Below are 18,383 nucleotides of genomic sequence, written 5' to 3'. Positions count from 1 at the left end.
CCTGTTAATGAAAAAGTGGTATAATGCAGAGACCACTCCAGGGTTGGAGCTAATAACTTTATCAATATAACAGCCAGGGAAACTAGCTGAATAGCTTTCATTAAAGTGACAAAACTAACATTTTTTGTCATCAAAAGGATAATTATATGGATTTAGCACAGTCCAAACACTGAATCATTGCACTACAATATTTCTCTCTTTTCTTGCAATCACATTAAATCAGTCATTGATTAAAAGCCTTAGTTGAATACACCTTCAATTTTATTTGTTTGCCTGGGATTAACATCTGTACAATATATTTTGCATAAATCCATTTTAAAACTCAAGGATTAAAGTGGTTTTTTTTCTCCCCTCTTATTCTTTTATCCAAGGAATAATCAAAACTGCTTTACCAGACATTAGCAGAGAAAATAGAGAGCAGTTATCCAGACCAAGGACATGGGAGGCCAGATGGGAGGATTGTCAGGGACCACTACGGTGAACGTCACACTGACTGATGTCAACAACAATCCGCCTCGATTCCCCCAGAGTATGAAGCCTTTAATAGTTTTGCTGTGTTTCAAAAAGCTTCTTAAAAATTATTTAACCATCACCAACTGGGATACTTTTTTTCACATCTACAGCTGCACTGCTGTGTCTGCTTATGCTGCAGCTTTGTCAAAGCACATGGGAGTCTACTTTAAAAAAAAATACAAACTTCCTTAGCAGAATAAACCTACTTCTCAAATCCTTAAAATAATTTCAACAGGAGCCAATAACCCATAGTAATTGCAATGTTATACTTGAAACAATTTATAGTTACAGCAAATATATTGTAAAATACAAGGTCAGCTTTTCAGAATAGCTCAGTATCAAATCCACTTTGGCAACTAAATAAGTGGCCTCGTTTTCCAATCCTCATAATGGGCATTCCAAAAATCTGGCCCTACTTGCATGTGCTGAGTAATTTTGATAATCTGGCCCATATTTTAGATGATTATATTTTTGAAAGAAAACCCTTTAGGCTGCAAAACTGGCAACCAAGGAAAAGTGGGATGGTGCAGGGGATGTGCAATGTGATGTCCCTTTAATCCTAGACTACTTGTTTAAATCTGATCCCAAACTGATTAGCAATCAAAAGTTGTTAAAAGCAGCACTTAATGACTGCTTGGTAGCCTATATGAAAAGAATTCACAGTTTCAGTTCAGTATCTGCTAGGAAAATATCCACATTATTCAATTACTACTGCCTTTGGCTCTGATTGGGATCCTTGCTAGCCCTCTCATCAGACATACCAAAGACTGAACAAACATCAAGACTGATTTAGAGACCATCTTTCTGGATTTATGGAAACTTGTAAGGCACTCAGATACCATGATGATGAATACAAGCAAAATAACTAGTCACCCAATCCAGAATGGATTATTATCTTGTGAGTTTGCTTACCTAATGACCAGCTTCACAGAGCAAGCTCAGGCCACTTCTTTCTAAACAGAATGCTCCCATTTGATTTCAACAGGGAGTTCTGATAAAAAAAAAACCAACAACACACAATAGTGTAATATGGTCCATGATGTTTGATCAGACTGGAGGTGTTGAACCCAAAGATGAGGTATAGTTCTTTTCACTGAATTACACACTTGGACATGGAGTTGCAATCTAAAAATAAAGGTTAAGTAATAGTAAATAGCTGTAATGTAACTTTGACATCTGAAATCCTGGAGCCTTTGTTCCTGCTAGTAGTCTGCAAGGTTAGTAAAGGACCAGTCCAAAGTCTATTGAAATCAGTCTTTATGCTTACTTGAATGGGCTTTGGATCAGGCTCTTAATTAGAATGAAAGTCAGACCAGTGAAGAGGCCACATATAAGGCCCTATGCAGTGCACTGCTTAAACTTCACTGAAACACAGAAGGTGATATGGAAGGCCTTATCTGGGCTGGACACACTGGGGTGATTGTAACCTTGCTAATGACCAGTCCCCTTTCTTGCCTTGCTTCCCAGGATACTGGTTTCCTGCTCCTCCTACAAAGCAAGACATGAATGGAAAATCTACTGGTTTTCATTCCTTCTCACACAGTCATGAATTGCAGCACATTTCCAAGGAGACTGATTCTGAAAATCTGTGCCTAGCCTCCTCCTGTACCCAATTACCTCCCTTTATGTGAGGCTATAGGATACGGGAAAATTAGGCCCAAAGGGGAGGAAGAAGTTGCATGTGAAAGAGACAGGAACGAACTCCAAAATATTGAAGAATAATTTGATTTATTGAAGGGGCTAGAAAGAAGGGAAACTGACAGACTCTAGCTGGAAGCCACTGTGACTTAGACTAAGTATGTAAGGATTGGTTTTTAAAAGGTACAGTTGCCCCCAAACAACTAGTAGACCTGAGCCATGAACAATATAAATGATAGGAAGGGCAAGAGCCTTACAGAATTGTACCATGTGCTCATGAAAAAATGGACACTTCGGGAACTGAATTATACCCTAAACCAAGCTGATTAGCCTATATGCTGACAATATGCAGGTCACTGACATCATATCAATTACAGTGACGGCTTTCAGAATAAAACTCACCCAAAGGAAGTGTTCTCCTGGTATTTCTGGACTTCCCATATCAGGGAAAAATTGAAGTGTCATGACAAAGTTTGTGCTTATAGGATTTCTGGCTCAATTGCCAGGATGAAAAGTTTAGATAAGCCTACAAACGGAAAAGGTCAGCCTTTGGAAGGCTGGTTGTCATAAGGTCTAACTTCTTAACAGTTTTCAGCCTGTTGTAAGAGAGTAACATGAATTTTGCAGCCTCACTGGTTTGCAGCCCACAGCTAATTTTTCAATTATAGGGTTGACTTTCCAACAGCCAATACAATTCACCATCATACTATATCACTCATTTTTTTCACAAATCTCTAAAGATAAGACATTTCCATTAGTCAGAGACCATGATTTAGGTGCATGACACTGGGCATAGAGACTCACTCAACCTACTTTAGCCCACACAAGGATCTGTTATGATCAGTGTACTTGGGAAAACTCAGAAACTGCTCTCTCACTGTGCCCCAAAATGGATGAGAGGGTAGAGAAATGCTATGGATACATGAGGGAAGAACTAGTCACATCAAGTGACATAGGCTGTACCTGCTATAGGCTGGTGTAGCTTATACAGTTTGTCTGTATTAAACCACTCAAATAGGGATTGTACCTTCTTCAGGCACACTGTCTTCCCCAAGGCTGTGTTGGTCAGGCAAGGCTTCACAATATATCCTACCTGGGTACCAGTTTATAATTGCTACAAGTGGTATGATGCTAGTAACTAAGTGAGCTGTACAAATGACAGATAACAAATATTCAACAAATTGGCATGCAAAATGTCTGAAAACTTCTCAGACCTACTTGTTACCAGTAAGGATTTGCCAACACTGTTTTAAGAACTATTTTAACCCCGCATCTTGTGACTTGAAGTTCACGTTATATTTCCTGATTGTGATTGGTCAAGAGACTCATACAATATTATTCCTGTTCGGCAGGAGCATAACTTTATAGTTAGTCTTTTGGTGCACATGCTGGGAAGAGAGACATTTAAAATTTACCTTCTGTACTAAGATGTGCAATGTTAAAATTCCTTTGTCAATAGCATCCAGGCTAGTAAAACCTGATTCCACAAGCATTAACAGAAATCAGGCATGAAAACAAATGGGTTCAAAGTGAATTAATTAAAAAATCTGAACATATTTGTACAACTTTCATGCAGTTCAATCAGTTAGAAGGAATATTTAAATATTACATATCTGAAATGCTTTTTGCAATATATTGTATTATGTGTTTCCATGGAAAAACTTCTATCTCACATAAAACACACTTAAAGCTGTTCAAGGCAATTTCAAAATAGAAAACCTTGTCTATTGTATTTTAGTTTCTTCCTCAGATCTATTCTGTTTTATAAACTGTGGTTCCTAGAGAAAAAAATAATAACTGTAGGTATCACTGAAAAAGATCTGAACAAGATAGACAAAATAAATAAAGCCATTAACTACTCAGGGTCATAATCACTGCTGTATTATTGTGCTTCTATCTGCGTTCTTTGCATCTGAAGTACAAAAGAAAAAGTTTATAAAGAACACAGTACTAAGTGCCTTTGAAGTGTCACACTTTCATTAAAAAAAACCAGAAAACTTTTCACTGACAGTCAAGTTGTCTTTGTTTTAAAGTTTATTCCTGATGACTAAGAGCAGTTTTCTTAGAATATTTCAACTTTCAAGACAAGTTTTAAAAAAATCTAGGGGAAACAAATGGCATTTATTATTTAGAAAGATGAATGACTAAAAAAAAGTTTGATTTAACTTTTCCAGGTACTTACCAATTCAGCTCTCCTGAGTCTGTATCACTTGGGACTCCTCTCAGCAGAATAAAAGCCAAAGACCTCAATGTGGGTGAAAATGCTGCGACTGAGTATAGCATTTCCAACAGGGATGGATCAGATATGTTTGCTATCATCACTGACGAGGACACACAGGAAGGGATTATAACCATCAAAAAGGTTTATTTTTGCTCCCTCTCTTTTTACTACACTTAACACTCCAGGTGGTTTTTTTCTTTCCTCAAGCGGGAGGGCAAAGGAAAGTCTCACCTGCGGTCACCTGCTGAGAAGCTGTATTGGTTTTGTTGTCCTCTTTCTTCATCAGCTATTGTTGTTCCCAAGGCTTGGGGGAATTTACTTGGCATGTTACTTCACATGAAGCAATATTCTCAATAGCTGCTGTCTATCAAAGATACACTCTCACAAACAATAGTTTTGAAGTAGAACCATGAAAACCTGGAGGGTTTTATCATCTGAACTCTGCAGTGTGGTCCACAAGGGGTTGAGGTGGACAAAATGTTGTAGGTATGCCTGAAGGTCTGAGTTTGATGAACTCACACTTCTAAAGAGAACTAACTCACTACAGATAGCCTATCCTCCTGTAGCCTTCCTGTCCCTCCACTGGGGAATCTCTTTTCTAGAGTTGCAAGAAAGGTTCAACTCAAACCTACAGCCTACTTAAAATCTGCCCTATTTCCATCATACCTTGACAATTACATAACGTGTCAGTAGGTGCCCTCGGATTAAAGGAATATCCAAAACTTGAATTCATAGACAATCTGTGATTCTTTAGGGCTTAAAATTGGCCAGATAAGCATATTGAAAACTATTCTGATGTTATCTGAATACCCATTTTAGGCTATACAGTTCGCATTTGGGGGGGCAATAATGTCATCGAGCAAATTGTGCATACGCTCTTCATTCATCTGGTTTGTGGTTAATGGTCACTAGCTCACTGATCAGAGGATGACTACTCTTTTCGGAAGCAAAAGAGAGATCAACAAATGCAATTATCATTAATCCTGGGTTATAGACTTGTTGCATTTTCAGATCTAAAAGCCATTTAAAAAAATATTTTCTAGTGATTTTCTGCCCATCCTGAGAAAAATCAAAGGTGCCTGATCTTCAGCAAGCAGATGCTCAATGGTTACTTAAATTAAGTCCCTATGATGATGTCTGAGGTTGAGCACCCAAAAAACTGAAGTATCCAAAATCTCTAATCATTCATGAAAATCTTAACAAAGACAATTCAGTCCAAGTTAACTTTATTATATTTCTAGGCTAAAATATATTTTGTAAAATGACTCATACTGAATAACTTCCTATACAGGTGTGTTACCCTTCTATCCTATTTAAGACCAGTGCCATGAAACTGACATTGTACAGGCTATGCTAAGCATATGGAGTTTACACTCCATCTTTCAGAAAGAGCCAAAGTCTTAAATAACTTTGACTTGGTATTTACAGTACTCTGCACTAGTTATTCCCTATAGTAAGTACAGGGAAGCTTACCGTACTACACATTTTAAGGTAGCCTTATCTAAGGTAAAACTGGAAGCATTTAATGGTGGTTACTACGCAAAACTGGAAAATATAAAAGAAGAAAGTGATACACACTTGTATTATATCTTGACAGATATTCTGTGGATCGACACATTGACCTCGAGAGAATATTCAACATCCACTCAGGAAATGGATCTATATTCATCTCAAAGCCATTTGATCGGGAAGAATCCCCTGGCACAATATCACTGCTATAGCAACTGAAATCAGTGAGTTGGAGATGGCTTATCTGAAGAGAATGTTAGAACACAGAAATTTTGAAATTCTATAACAAATTTCTGTTTTAAATGTTTTTACCAGATTCACCCTTGTCTGTCTTTAAAAATTACAGCCAAGCACATCATTTGCTAACTACAAACCAGAAAACTCAACAGGGGTAACTTTTAATAAAAATCTTATTATTTTGTGGTTTACTTACTTTTTTCCCATAGTTTAAAAAAAAAATCCCAGGTTCACTTCAGCTGTATAGAACAGAAGAAAGCTAACATAATTGGCTTCCTGAGGATTTCCCTTGCATAAATTGGTACAGAGCTAACACAGTGATTCTACATTGCTCCCTCAGGCTCTAGGAGAGGGGAAATTTATAAGAAAATGAGGGCATGGTTAGAGCATTCCAGCAATCCCAGACTGTCAGAATGGTCCTTTGGGGCCATGGGCAGACATTAGATTGGCCTTCAGGCTGCTCTAATTTACGCCAGGGATCAATCCAGCTGCAGTCACAACCAGAGGCCTGTAAAGTTAGTATATTACCCTTCCCCCCAGGCAGAAAAGAAAATTTGACCTTGTATCTTCCATAGGGGCACACCACAGTTGACTTTGTATCTTCCATAGGGGCACCCATAAGCAATGGGCTCTATGACACTATTTTTCTCCTCCTTACAACTTCTTCCTTCACTTTGGGAAGCAGTGAGATTAACATTGTGTGGGCTGTGATGAGCATATAGGATACCCAGATCATCTTTTAGAAAGAGTGACACCATTTTTTCTTTAAGAAAGCTATTTTCTCCAAACACTGACCCAACTGCCAATATTTCCTTCACTTTATTCATCCCATTGGCTATGATTTGGCCTAGGAGGTTACTTGCAGTGGCACATTAACGATGAAGGTGTCAGATACATTCTTCCTGCCTTTGTAGTTAGACAGGGCTTTGAATTGATTCAGAAAATTTATCTATCCCTCCTGGATTACCTTCAGCAACTCCATTTTAGGACACAGATCACAGAAAATAAGCACATATACACTCACTGCTGATTGGAATACATTGACAAACCAGACACCTTGGATAATTTAAAATTCTGTTTTCAACTGCAAATCAATTTAGATTGAAATAGTTTTGCCTTAATATAACATTTTTCTTTTTAAAATAATGTAATGGGTTTCAAATGTAAATATGAGTCTTCTCTTCTGCAGACTAAACAATCCCAGTTCCCTCAGCCTTTCCTCATGAGTCATGTGCTCCAGCCCCCTAATTATTTTTGTTGCCCTCCGCTGGACTCTTTCCAATTTTTCCACATCCTCCTTGTAATGTGGGGCCCAAAACTGGACACAGTACTCCAGATGAGGCCTCACCAAAGTCGAATAGAGGGGGATGATCACGTCCCTCAATCTGCTGACAATGCTCCTACTTATACAGCCCAAAATGCCGTTTGTCTTCTCAGCAACAAGGGCACACTGTTGACTCATATCCAGCTTCTCATCCACTGTAACCCCTAGGTCCTTTTCTTCAGAACTGCTGCCTAGCAATTCGGTCTCTAGTCTGTAGCAGTGCCTGGGATTCTTCTATCCTAAGCGCAGGACTCTGCGCTTGTCCTTGTTGAACCTCATCAGATTTCTTTTGGCCCAATCCTCTAATCTGTCAAGGTCCCTCTGTATCGTATCCCTACCCTCCAGCGTATCTACCACTTCTCCCAGTTTAGTCACATCTGCAAACTTGTTGAGGGTGCAGTCCACGCCATCATTAATGAAGATATTGAACAAAACCAGCCCCAGGACCGACCCTTGGGGCACTCTGCTTGATACCGGCTGCCAACTAGACATGGAGCCATTGATCACTACCCATTGAGCCCAACAATCTAGCCAGCTTTCTATCCACCTTATAGTCCATTCATCCAGCCCACACTTCTTTAACTAGCTTGCAGGAATACTGTGGGAGACCATATCAAAATCTTTGCTAAAGTCAAGGAAGAACACATCCACTGCTTTCCCCTCATCCACAGAGCCAGTTATCTCATAATATATATTAATTATAATTAAGATACAATGTCTTCATCTCTGTGACATAAATTTTCATGTGTGACTAAGGTTTGAGACCTATGTAATGAGCTTAGAAATTTCATCCAATTACTGTTTATTGTACTCTGGTAGTTTTATTTTAGAGTTTATTAATTACTTTTTCAACAGAAATACATTCAGATAATTCTGGCCAGCAAGTCTGGATTGCTGGTATATGACCAAATTTCTGTCTATGCACCAAAACCTCTTTGCATAGTACAAGATTGTGGACAAATAATTTTTAGAATCTCAGTGATTGATATCAAAGTGAGTCATGGTAAAACTTTAATAGAATTGGGCAAAGCAAGATTAAGCATGTGTAATATTTTGAGTGAGGGAACTCAAATTTGGGGGTATGATCACGAACAAGTTCCACCCAGACTGGCGACTTGTCATCTCCTCTTAAATGATATCTTTCCAAACTCTGGGTAGTCCTAGATATTCTGTGGAATTTCAATTATATGGAATTCTCATTAATGCACAAATTACAATTTAGCTTCCCAACTAACTGTGTATGTGTAATTCACGACGTCTTCCCATTCTTTGGGTGTAAATTAGGGCTGGGATCTTCAAAGCAACCTATAAGACTTAGGTGTCCAACTCCTACTGACTTTCCATGGGAGTTAGTTGACTAACTGCCTACATTTTCATTTGCCTTTTGATTCTTCAAGTTCATATTCTGCAATAATACTTTAGAGACAAATATTTTGCATTTCACAGTTGATTTATCTACTTGATCACTCCTCTTCAGAAACCTTAGATAAACTGGAGTAAAGGTTGAAAATAATTTATCACTTAACAAAAAGTTTAAGCCTTCAAAGAGAAGGCTGGTTTTAAATTGCTGTTGTGTCCACAAACACAAGTGTTAGAAAATCTAGATATTCTAATTTGAGACACTACTTATCTTGCTCCCCCCCGCAAAAAAATAATATGTTCAGTCTATTAGAAAGTACAATAAAGCTCATTTAATATCATTAAAACAATCTTAACTCTGCCACTGCATCACCTACCTGATTGACAAGAATGAGAAATTTTGAGACAATGTGATTCTCAAGGAGCATAAAGGACTAAAGCAGTGTCACCCAAGATGTATCTACATAGATACTTTTATCCCTTGTATATACTTTTGTTTTATTATTTTATTATTTTCTCCATTTTGTTTTTGGCCCTCAGATCTTTCTATATTATTTATATTTAAGTGCTCAAAGATTTGACTTGGCTTTGGGTAACATCTGTGTGGATTCCAGTTAGTCAACATTCTTCCCATTACATCCCCACCAAATTTTACTTTGCTAAAAATGAAGAGAGCAGGTTTAGAGAAAACGTGCATTTAAAAAAAGTAGCTGACAGAGGCCCATTAGTTAGTCTGGTATTTAGCTATTCAGATGCTCCTTCCAAATAGCATGAGCTCAGCAATTATGATATAATTCCAGAAATTATTTTCCCCAAATGGCAAATTCAGTACTAATGCTACAGACATTAGCTGCATCAAATATCATTCCCTGAAGTACTGCCTCCTACTCGTTACATATGCAGGGATGTGATATTTGCAGGTTTCCGTGGCTGCAGGCAAGTAGGAGATTCAAGTGAAAAATTTCAAACATGGATATCTAAAGTTTGGCACCCAAATTCATATTTAGGCACTTATGTAAAGTTGGCTTCATTGGGAGTTGCAAGTGCTCAACACCTTTAAAAATCAAGTCACTTTTAATTAGATGTCTGAATATAATTATGGATTTAAATGCACATATGTGAACATTTTGGACATAGTATTTATATTCCAAATAGGCTCCAGTTTCGTCACTTATTTTAATGTACTGTACAATACAATTATTGTACAATAGTGCATGATGTACAATATATTATACTATTACTCATTTCATACTATTCCACCTTATTTTAGAGCTCACTGAAAGCAGTTAGAATTATAATTGCTTCCCGTTGCGTCACATCAGTGCATTTAACGCTGATGATCACAGCATGAGGGCTAGACGGAGAAGATAAATATATTTAGTTAAATTTAAGATTTTCTTTTAATTGAGCTTAGCTATTAATCACACCACTTTCTAAATCTCATTCATATCAGGAAGCAGCCAGAAATATCAATTATTCCTTCTCATTGCCAGCTTACAATACCCGTGTTCAATGTCAGCCAATATTAAAGGGTAGATTGTGGCATTTATGATGCAGCTGTGTGGAGAGATGGGGAGAGCAGTACCGAGTTGCAACATCCCAGGGGCAGCAGTGATGAGAGAGTCTATTGAGGAAGGGCATCATCTCTATAAATGTTTTTTTTACATGGAAATATACCCTCTGCTTCATCGTTAGGTTGAGTCCCAGATCTATTCCACAGACTTGTAATGTGGGCTAAGGTGGGAGCAGCAGGGTCCTGGCCCCAACTCATCTTTGTCCTCTTTTAAGTGTCGCTTTCTCTGTGATGGAGCTCCAGAAGCACAAGGACTGCTATTGTGGAAGGCTCTTGTGCAAGGGTCTCTCACAACCTTGTTCTATGAGCTCATTAAGAGCAGTGCATGATCCTGACCTGAACTAGGGGCAGAGTCAGGTGATTCTCTCCATGGAAGCCAGGGAGTTTTACCTTAGTAGAGCATGAATCAATGACCGCAAAATTCATTTCTAGGATATCAACTCATCCAAAGCCCTATATTTGCTGAGGCCACATTAACAATAATGATCAACAACTAGACTGTTTTGCTCATTGGTGTTATATTCTCTCTTGCCATTTATGAGTTCCCAAATATCAGAGCATGGCTAGAGCTCACCTTATTTGGGAAAATGATAATTTTTCCCTTTCATTTTTCTGTATTTTCTCCACAGGCTGGGAAGGAGCAGGGACAGGCATAACTGTCATGACATCATTGCTAAACATTCATCATGCATTGTTGTACAGACCTGTAGCTGAATTATGGGTAGGCATCCACTGACTTTTTAGAGTGATATATTAAAATTCTGCAATCCTTTTAAACAGAGGGAGAGAGGAAAGATTTTTTGACCTCTGACATGCTGGTAATTATCTCTGGGGTAAGAGCCAACTTCTGATGAGTAAATCATTTGCCTTCAGAATGCCTCAAACAACAGATATTTTAGAAAGATTTCCTAAGAAGGACAGTCCCTCCCAGATTCTTATACATCTTCATCTTTCCGACCTACCATTCTGATTGATCACTGATATACTCAGATTGTTCCTTTAACACTTACCCCTTTGTAGGGGATAGTGGAGTCACATCATCCCAAGGGGAGCATGGTAGGAAAGTCTCTTTGTGCTCTCCTTCCTATGCATTCAGCAAAGTCCAATGACAATCTCCCCCTCAGCATATTTTTCATAGTTTATCATGGATTTAGGGGAGGATTTTTGTGGAAGCCCCTTGATAAAATATGTGCAGCACATAACTAGACTAACAGATTTCAGAAAGTGATAATACAGTGATCTAAGGTTTGTGATTTGTGATATTCACTCCAAGGCCTTGTCTACACTAGTGGTGACATCCATGGTACATGTAACCACATGACACAATGAAAAGCAGGCTGTGTGCACATTGCACTCTGTAGTGACAACATGCCAGTGAAACGCTCTGGTGGTGGTAGTGGGAGACAGCAGGGAAAATCTTTGTTAACAGGATGGTAGTGGGACCCTACATTGCTAAAAATAACACTGTAGATGTGGAAGGCGCTGCTTGGGCATGCAGAGAGCCATGTCGGTTATATACCCTATGGTTCTGGCATGTATTTACTCATCTAAGCCATGACAGTTAAGCATCCCCAGGTTAAGAATACATTATCATTATTGCAAAGTACAAAATTTATGCTGTAAGTTAATTGTATTGTTTGAAAACTCCAAGGAAGGGACTGTTTAAACAAATTAGCCTCCCTGAACTTCTCAGGAATCTTCCTGGTTTCATAGCAAGTGACATCACAGCTGCCTTATGCAAAGGGAATGAAAACTGCCATTTTCAAAGACAGGTGTCGTTTCATAATGACAATCAATATATACTGACAGTGACATATTGAAAAGGAGTGTGTGTGGCAGATTGCCAAGCTTCTCATGGACGTGTTGGTTGTTTCAAGTTTCTGTTAAAATATCATGGTAAATATATTTTTCACAAACATTTTGCAATATCTTCTGTCCCATCCCATTCCCTTCATAAAGATTCATACAAAAGACTTACTTGGATTTTTATAAAGAAACTTTCAGTTCTGCCTTTAAGAGAATCTTCTAAAGCATGCTGAGAGACTTACAAATCAGCAGTCTGGAGCAATGAGGAGAAAACACCATAGCATCCAAATCATCTGCAGTATCTGAGAAAGAGATGGCACTCTGTGAAAGATATATAAACAGGGGCTGAATGTACAGGGGTGATGGAAGGATCTGCATAGTTGGGGTGCTGAGCACCATTGAAACAAACTCTAAATCCTGTATATAATGGAAACCACTTCAAGGCAGGGTGTGGTGCAGCACCCCCAGTACCCCTAATTCCAGCACCTACGCAACTGTGGAACCCCACCTCACGTCTGCGAGCATTTACTCACGGGGTGTCCCTCTGACTTCAATGGGAGTAAGACCCAGATCATCAAAGTTATGAAATCACATAGAGACCTAAATACCTTCAAGGATCTGGGCCTAAGTGCTCACCCACATGAAAAAGGTTGCACTGCTCGGCCTACATTGTTTAAACAGCTATAAAGCTATTCTGTGTTGGATATAAAAATAAAGTGTTTGTATGGACACTCCGGGTTTACATTATCAGCACTTGAAAAGCTGAGTGATCCCCTCAAGAATGGGAATTTATCCTATAAATCCCAATGAGCTGTCTCACACTGATTCTCCTAAGAAAGGTAGAATTACTGACAGTAATGCTGAATTTTTCAATCCGAGTTCATTCACAAGGGCATCTAAACGAATAGCAATGTATTTTTCAATAGGTCTGATATGCTTGAAATCACATTTGATTTGAGTAAAGGTCACTTTCTTGAAAAAAAAATCTCTCATAAATCTTACAATGTCAGGCATCTCTCTGAAGTCTCTGTGAAGCGTGAGTACAACTCCAAATTCAGAACTGTTTCAAAATGGAAAAGCTTGTATTTCATTTGACACCACAAACTTTAAATAGCAAAACATTGTGCCCTAGTTTTCACAGTATCCCTACCACACAAAAATCAGAATGGCTAAGTCTCTTTAATTTCTACATCTAGGATTGACTTTAGTTTCTTTTATTCATGATTTTGAGATCTACAAAAACTAACCATAATATTTCAATTTTTTTTCTTTGTTTGTTTTTGTTTTGATTTATTCACCCTTTGGAAAACTTTGCCAGCAATTTTTTTTTCCCCTTTATTCTTCCATCTTTTCAAGAAGCCAATACCTTTAACAGGTTTGTTTGGTTTTTTTTCATTTCTGCAGCCTTATTCTCACAAAAAAAATTTCAGTGTAATTAGGTTCCTCTGTTTCTGCCACAATTGTCCACTCTTCATATTATTTGCACTTGAAAGGAATCATATGTGGATCTTACAAACATCTCACTGATTACATCTCGAAAAGCCACAGGATACTCAGCTACAATGCTTTGGTAGCTATTCTAGCTGGGTATTTTCTCCCTGGATGTTTCCGAGCAATTTTTGGACAAATATCCACACGTATTCTAATTCTCTCTCTTCTACCTGATGTTCTTATTCTCACATTGTCCTTCAGATCTCTACAAAAATGCAGGAGGAAATTTTTTTCCCAGTTGATTTGATGCTCTGCTAGCCTTCCACCATAAGGCATTTCTGCTATAATGGCACTGGAATTGTAGACTTTGGCAACATGGGGCTTAAATGTTGTAGCTATCTAAATCCATGCCTATACTATCACATCCACCATTGCTACTGCCAGTGGTAGTGGTACCAACACTGGGAATATTTAGAGAAAAAAGTGCCAGTGGAATTACAAATTCAGTGACATGCCAACAGAGCTCCTTTGCAAAGAGTGTGAACTTGGCCAAATGTATTTTAAAAGTTTTCCAAGTGTCAGGATCCTACTTGCTTTCAAAATGTAAAGATCTTAATGTGTACTTGAGAGCCTCATTCAATTTAAGAAATATTGCATAATCCTGCTTTAACTATATTCTGTTCATCATGAAGGAAGACGACATTCATGAATTCCCTCACAGATTCTGCTCTGATGACAGGAAACCATAAAGACCTAATATTCAGAAAGGTGTTTCAAGGGAACTGTGCTTAACTCAATTGCTACAAAAGCTTAAGATAGTGTTATTTAGCAGTTACTGCTTTTGCTTGGACAGTTAATGCAATGCATGTGCTCTGGAAATCTCAGTGAAACAAGCTGCATGCATAAACCTTTTGATAACAAACCCCTTTGAAGTCAGGGAAGTGGAAGATGCCCAGGACAGTGGAGACATTTAGCACCTCAAATGAGGCACTCAGCACACAGCAATATCATAAAAAGCAGGTCCATCTTCACAGCAGGTGCTAGAGGAGCTCTCTGCTCATGAGTAAAGTGGTAAGGAGAGTTCTCTGCTGAGACTTATTCTGGATTCCAGCCACAAATCCTTTCTCTGGGAAACCCACCCACTTACTCATGCCACTGAGCTATCCTGACACCTGATTAAGCCCAAAGCTTCTACTTTTGGATAGAGCCACAACTCCGGCAGCAGCACAGTGCAAAACATGCTGGATTTTTGTGGCACTACAATAGTTAGTGAATGTGAACAATCCAGTAGTCATTTTTACTGTACATATGAATTATCACAGTTTATAGCATAGTAAATGTAATGAACACTTTATAACTGCACAATGCTTAATATAATATCGGTACTGAACTCACTCTTCCTTACTGTGTTTGCTTTCCCAGTTTTAGCAACTTTACCTTCTTTAGCCATATCAATGCAATCAACATCTTAAATTAGTCTGAAAAATACTAGAGTACTTACTTGTTTTCTTTTTTAAAAATTATTTTTAATGTGGCAGGGGAGCGGAGCCGGTGCTAGGCATAAACAGACTAAGCAATTTCTTAGAGCCCCGAGCAGCTCAAGGGGCCCCCTTTTTGCTTTTTATTATAAGAACTTTCCTATTTTAGTATGGGCGGGGGGCAAAATATTCCTGTTTAGGGCCTCCAGTGCGATAGCACCAGCTCTGCAGGGGAATCTTCTGCATTCCAGAAGGAACCCTTAACCTTTCCTCCCCTTTATGCATGCTGGCTCCCATGGCCCTATGACAGTGCTACTATCTTCCCCTCACAACTGGACTTGACTGCCCTCCATTTTCCACCAGTGCCATTCCATAACCAGAGGTGTCCATTTAGAGTGATGCAAGGCATTTCTCCCGCTCTCCTCCCCCCAGCCCCAACAGCTGGGAATTCTGCTTCTGCAATATTCTAACTGTGTCTCCAGGAGAAAAGGACGTGGACCGGGAACTGAACCTACATTTCCCACTTGCAGAGCACAGTGTGTGAAGTAGCTGCTAATGTTGTGTAAGGGCATGGGAGGAGGCTGGATTGGTCAGGGGGGCACTCTTCACACAGCAACACAGGGCACTGAGAACTAATCAGAATAGAGAGCTGCCTGCAGCAGCGAGGAGCAAGCCCTTGTTTGTGTGCGAGGAGCAAGCCCTTGTTTGTGTGTTATTAGGTGGATGTGAAGTTAAACATGAAAGAGCTGATTTGTTTAACAGAAGCTCTCCTTGTGTTGACATGAGAGCACCACATAGCACACTAACCCTTGGGCACTGGGTGGCTTCTTCAAATAAATTGTATTGGGTATTTTACAATATGCTATCAGAAAATGCTGTCTTATTTAAAAAAGAATAACAATAAAACATGTTTTCCTTATAGCTGGTAAAGACTGTTAGTGCTGTGGACAAAGATGAACCTCCTCAAGGCCCCAAATTCTTCTTTGAGTTGGTGCCAGAATTTGCAGTTCATCCCAACTTCTCTGTTGTCGACAACAAAGGTAACCAACTCTGTTCCTGCATGTCATAGGCTTACCAACTTTGGCTGGATGAATTCCTGGAGGTTTCACCACATGATATTATCTTTAATTAAAGATTAATCTTTAATTCCTGGAGACTACAGGGCAATCCTGGAGGGTTGGTAACTCCAGCATGCCATCTCACTGTTTACCCCCCATGCCAGAGACCACATCACACTGTCACACACAGTTATTCTGCTCCTCCATTTCAGATAACACAGCAGGGATTCTGACTATAGGAAATGGATATAGCCGCAGTAAAATGAGTACCTATCTCCTGCCAGTCTTAATATTCGACAATGACTATCCAATCCAGAGTAGCACCGGCACGCTGACAATTCGAGTGTGTGCCTGCGATAGCCGGGGGAATATGCAGTCCTGTAATGCTGAGGCTTTGCTCCTTTCAGCTGGCCTCAGCACAGGTGCTTTGATTGCCATTCTCCTCTGCATCATTATACTGTTAGGTAAGTGATCCTTGTGACCTATATGTAATTTAATACACATGTGCTAGTCACTGCTTTATTGCCTGCTGTCACTCTACAAAGCCCTTGATTCAGGTGACTAGAAAAAAGCCTTAATATGGACATTTTCCACACTAACTACCATGTAATAGGGGAGTTTGAATGTGGACTGTAAGTCATTACAACTACTCAAAAGAAAGCTGAAAACCAGGATAAGAATGTCACTATTTTACTAAGATGTGATATGAGGCAAATAGTAACGTAGGTCTAGATTATGTTACCCCTACTCAGGCAGAGTATTATCTTACTTGACAAGTAGTCCCCATTTAACGAAGTTGAGTAATGTACCACTCAACAGGAGTACAGATGACAGAATCTGGCTCTTAATAATTAAAAATTAACAATTACACCAGTTATTAAGTCATTTATGATTTCTATATTTTAAAAACATCTGGATAGAAAATATAACAGAGGAGCTATATATACTAACTTTCAAACATTTGCAAGTGGAAGAGGTGGGGCAGGTGACTGGTGGGCATGGAAGGGAGAAGAACAGGGAGAGAGTGAAGGGACAACCTCAAGGACGTCGGGAGATATGCAGGGATTTAGGATGAAGACTTGTGAGGTGGGGTTGGGGAGATGAAGATGGCAGTTGCCAGGTTTGACAACTGGAGAAAGTGCTGAGGGAGTAGGCACAGGAAGCTGGTAAATCAGCATGAATGCCATGAGAAAGTTACTCACCTTGCAGTAACTGATGTTCTTCGAGATGTGTGTCCCTGTGGGTGCTCCACTCTAGGTGACGGTGCGTCCCAGCGCCGTTGAGCAGAGATTTTCGGTAGCAGTGCCTGGTTGGGGCGCACGCACCCAGATGGTATCTCCCGTCTAGTTGGAATCTTCCTGAGTGCGTGCACCCCACAACCTCCTTAGTTCCTTCTCTACCGTGGAGCATCATACTAGTACTCCAAAGCAGAGGGGAGGAGGGCGGGGAGTGGAGCACCCACAGGGACACACATCTCGAAGAACCTCAGTTACTGCAAGGTGAGTAACTTTCTCTTCTTCTTCGAGTGGTGTCCCTGTGGGTGCTCCACTCTAGGTGAATGTGTAGCACTAAAGTTGGTGGGACTTCGGAGATGAGGCAGGGAGTACTGAAGATAGTACTGTATGGCCTACTATTGCGTCTGCCATGGTGTCTTGTGTGAGAGCATAGTGTTTTGCAAACGTGTGTTCAGATGACTATGTAGCCGCCTTGCAGATATCAGGAATGGGAACGTTGTGTAAGAAGGCAACGGATGCCTACATGGCTCTAGTGGAATGAGTTCTAATGTTATCGGGCGGTTGAAGGTTCTTCGCACGGTAGCAGGATCTGATGCAGTCAGAGATCCACTTGGATAGATGTTGTTTAGAGATAGCCGTGCCCCTTGATCTTTCAGCAATGGAAACGAAGAGTCGTGGAGACTTGCGAAATGGTTTAGTCCATTCTAAATAAAGGACCATTGCTCTCCTCACATCGAGAGTATGCAGGGTGGCTTCCTGCGGAGTTTTGTGAGGTTTGGGATAGAAAGTAGGTAAGTATATAGGTTGGTTGAGGTGGAAGGTTGACACCACCTTAGGAAGAAATTTAGGATGTGGTCTCAAAGTTATTTTATCTTTGGAGAAGATTGTGTAGGGAGGGTGGGCCATGAGGGCACTCATTTCACCAACTCTCCTCGCTGACGTTATGGCAACTAGGAAAGCCACCTTCATGGACATATGGAGGTGAGAGGAGGTAGCTAACG

At 39.7% G+C, this 18,383-nt stretch overlaps 1 pseudogene; it reads left to right on the top strand.

The window, feature by feature from the left end:
- The window catches only part of LOC127044684 (cadherin-9-like), a 70,027-nt pseudogene extending 52,104 nt beyond the window's left edge, over positions 1–17,923 (top strand).
- Positions 17,924–18,383: the final 460 nt, after the last annotated feature.

This window comes from Gopherus flavomarginatus, chromosome 2, assembly GCF_025201925.1.
Source record: "Gopherus flavomarginatus isolate rGopFla2 chromosome 2, rGopFla2.mat.asm, whole genome shotgun sequence".
Lineage (NCBI taxonomy): Eukaryota > Metazoa > Chordata > Testudines > Testudinidae > Gopherus > Gopherus flavomarginatus.
Note: the sequence above shows the minus strand (reverse complement) of the source record. Positions and strands in the feature narration are given on the sequence as shown.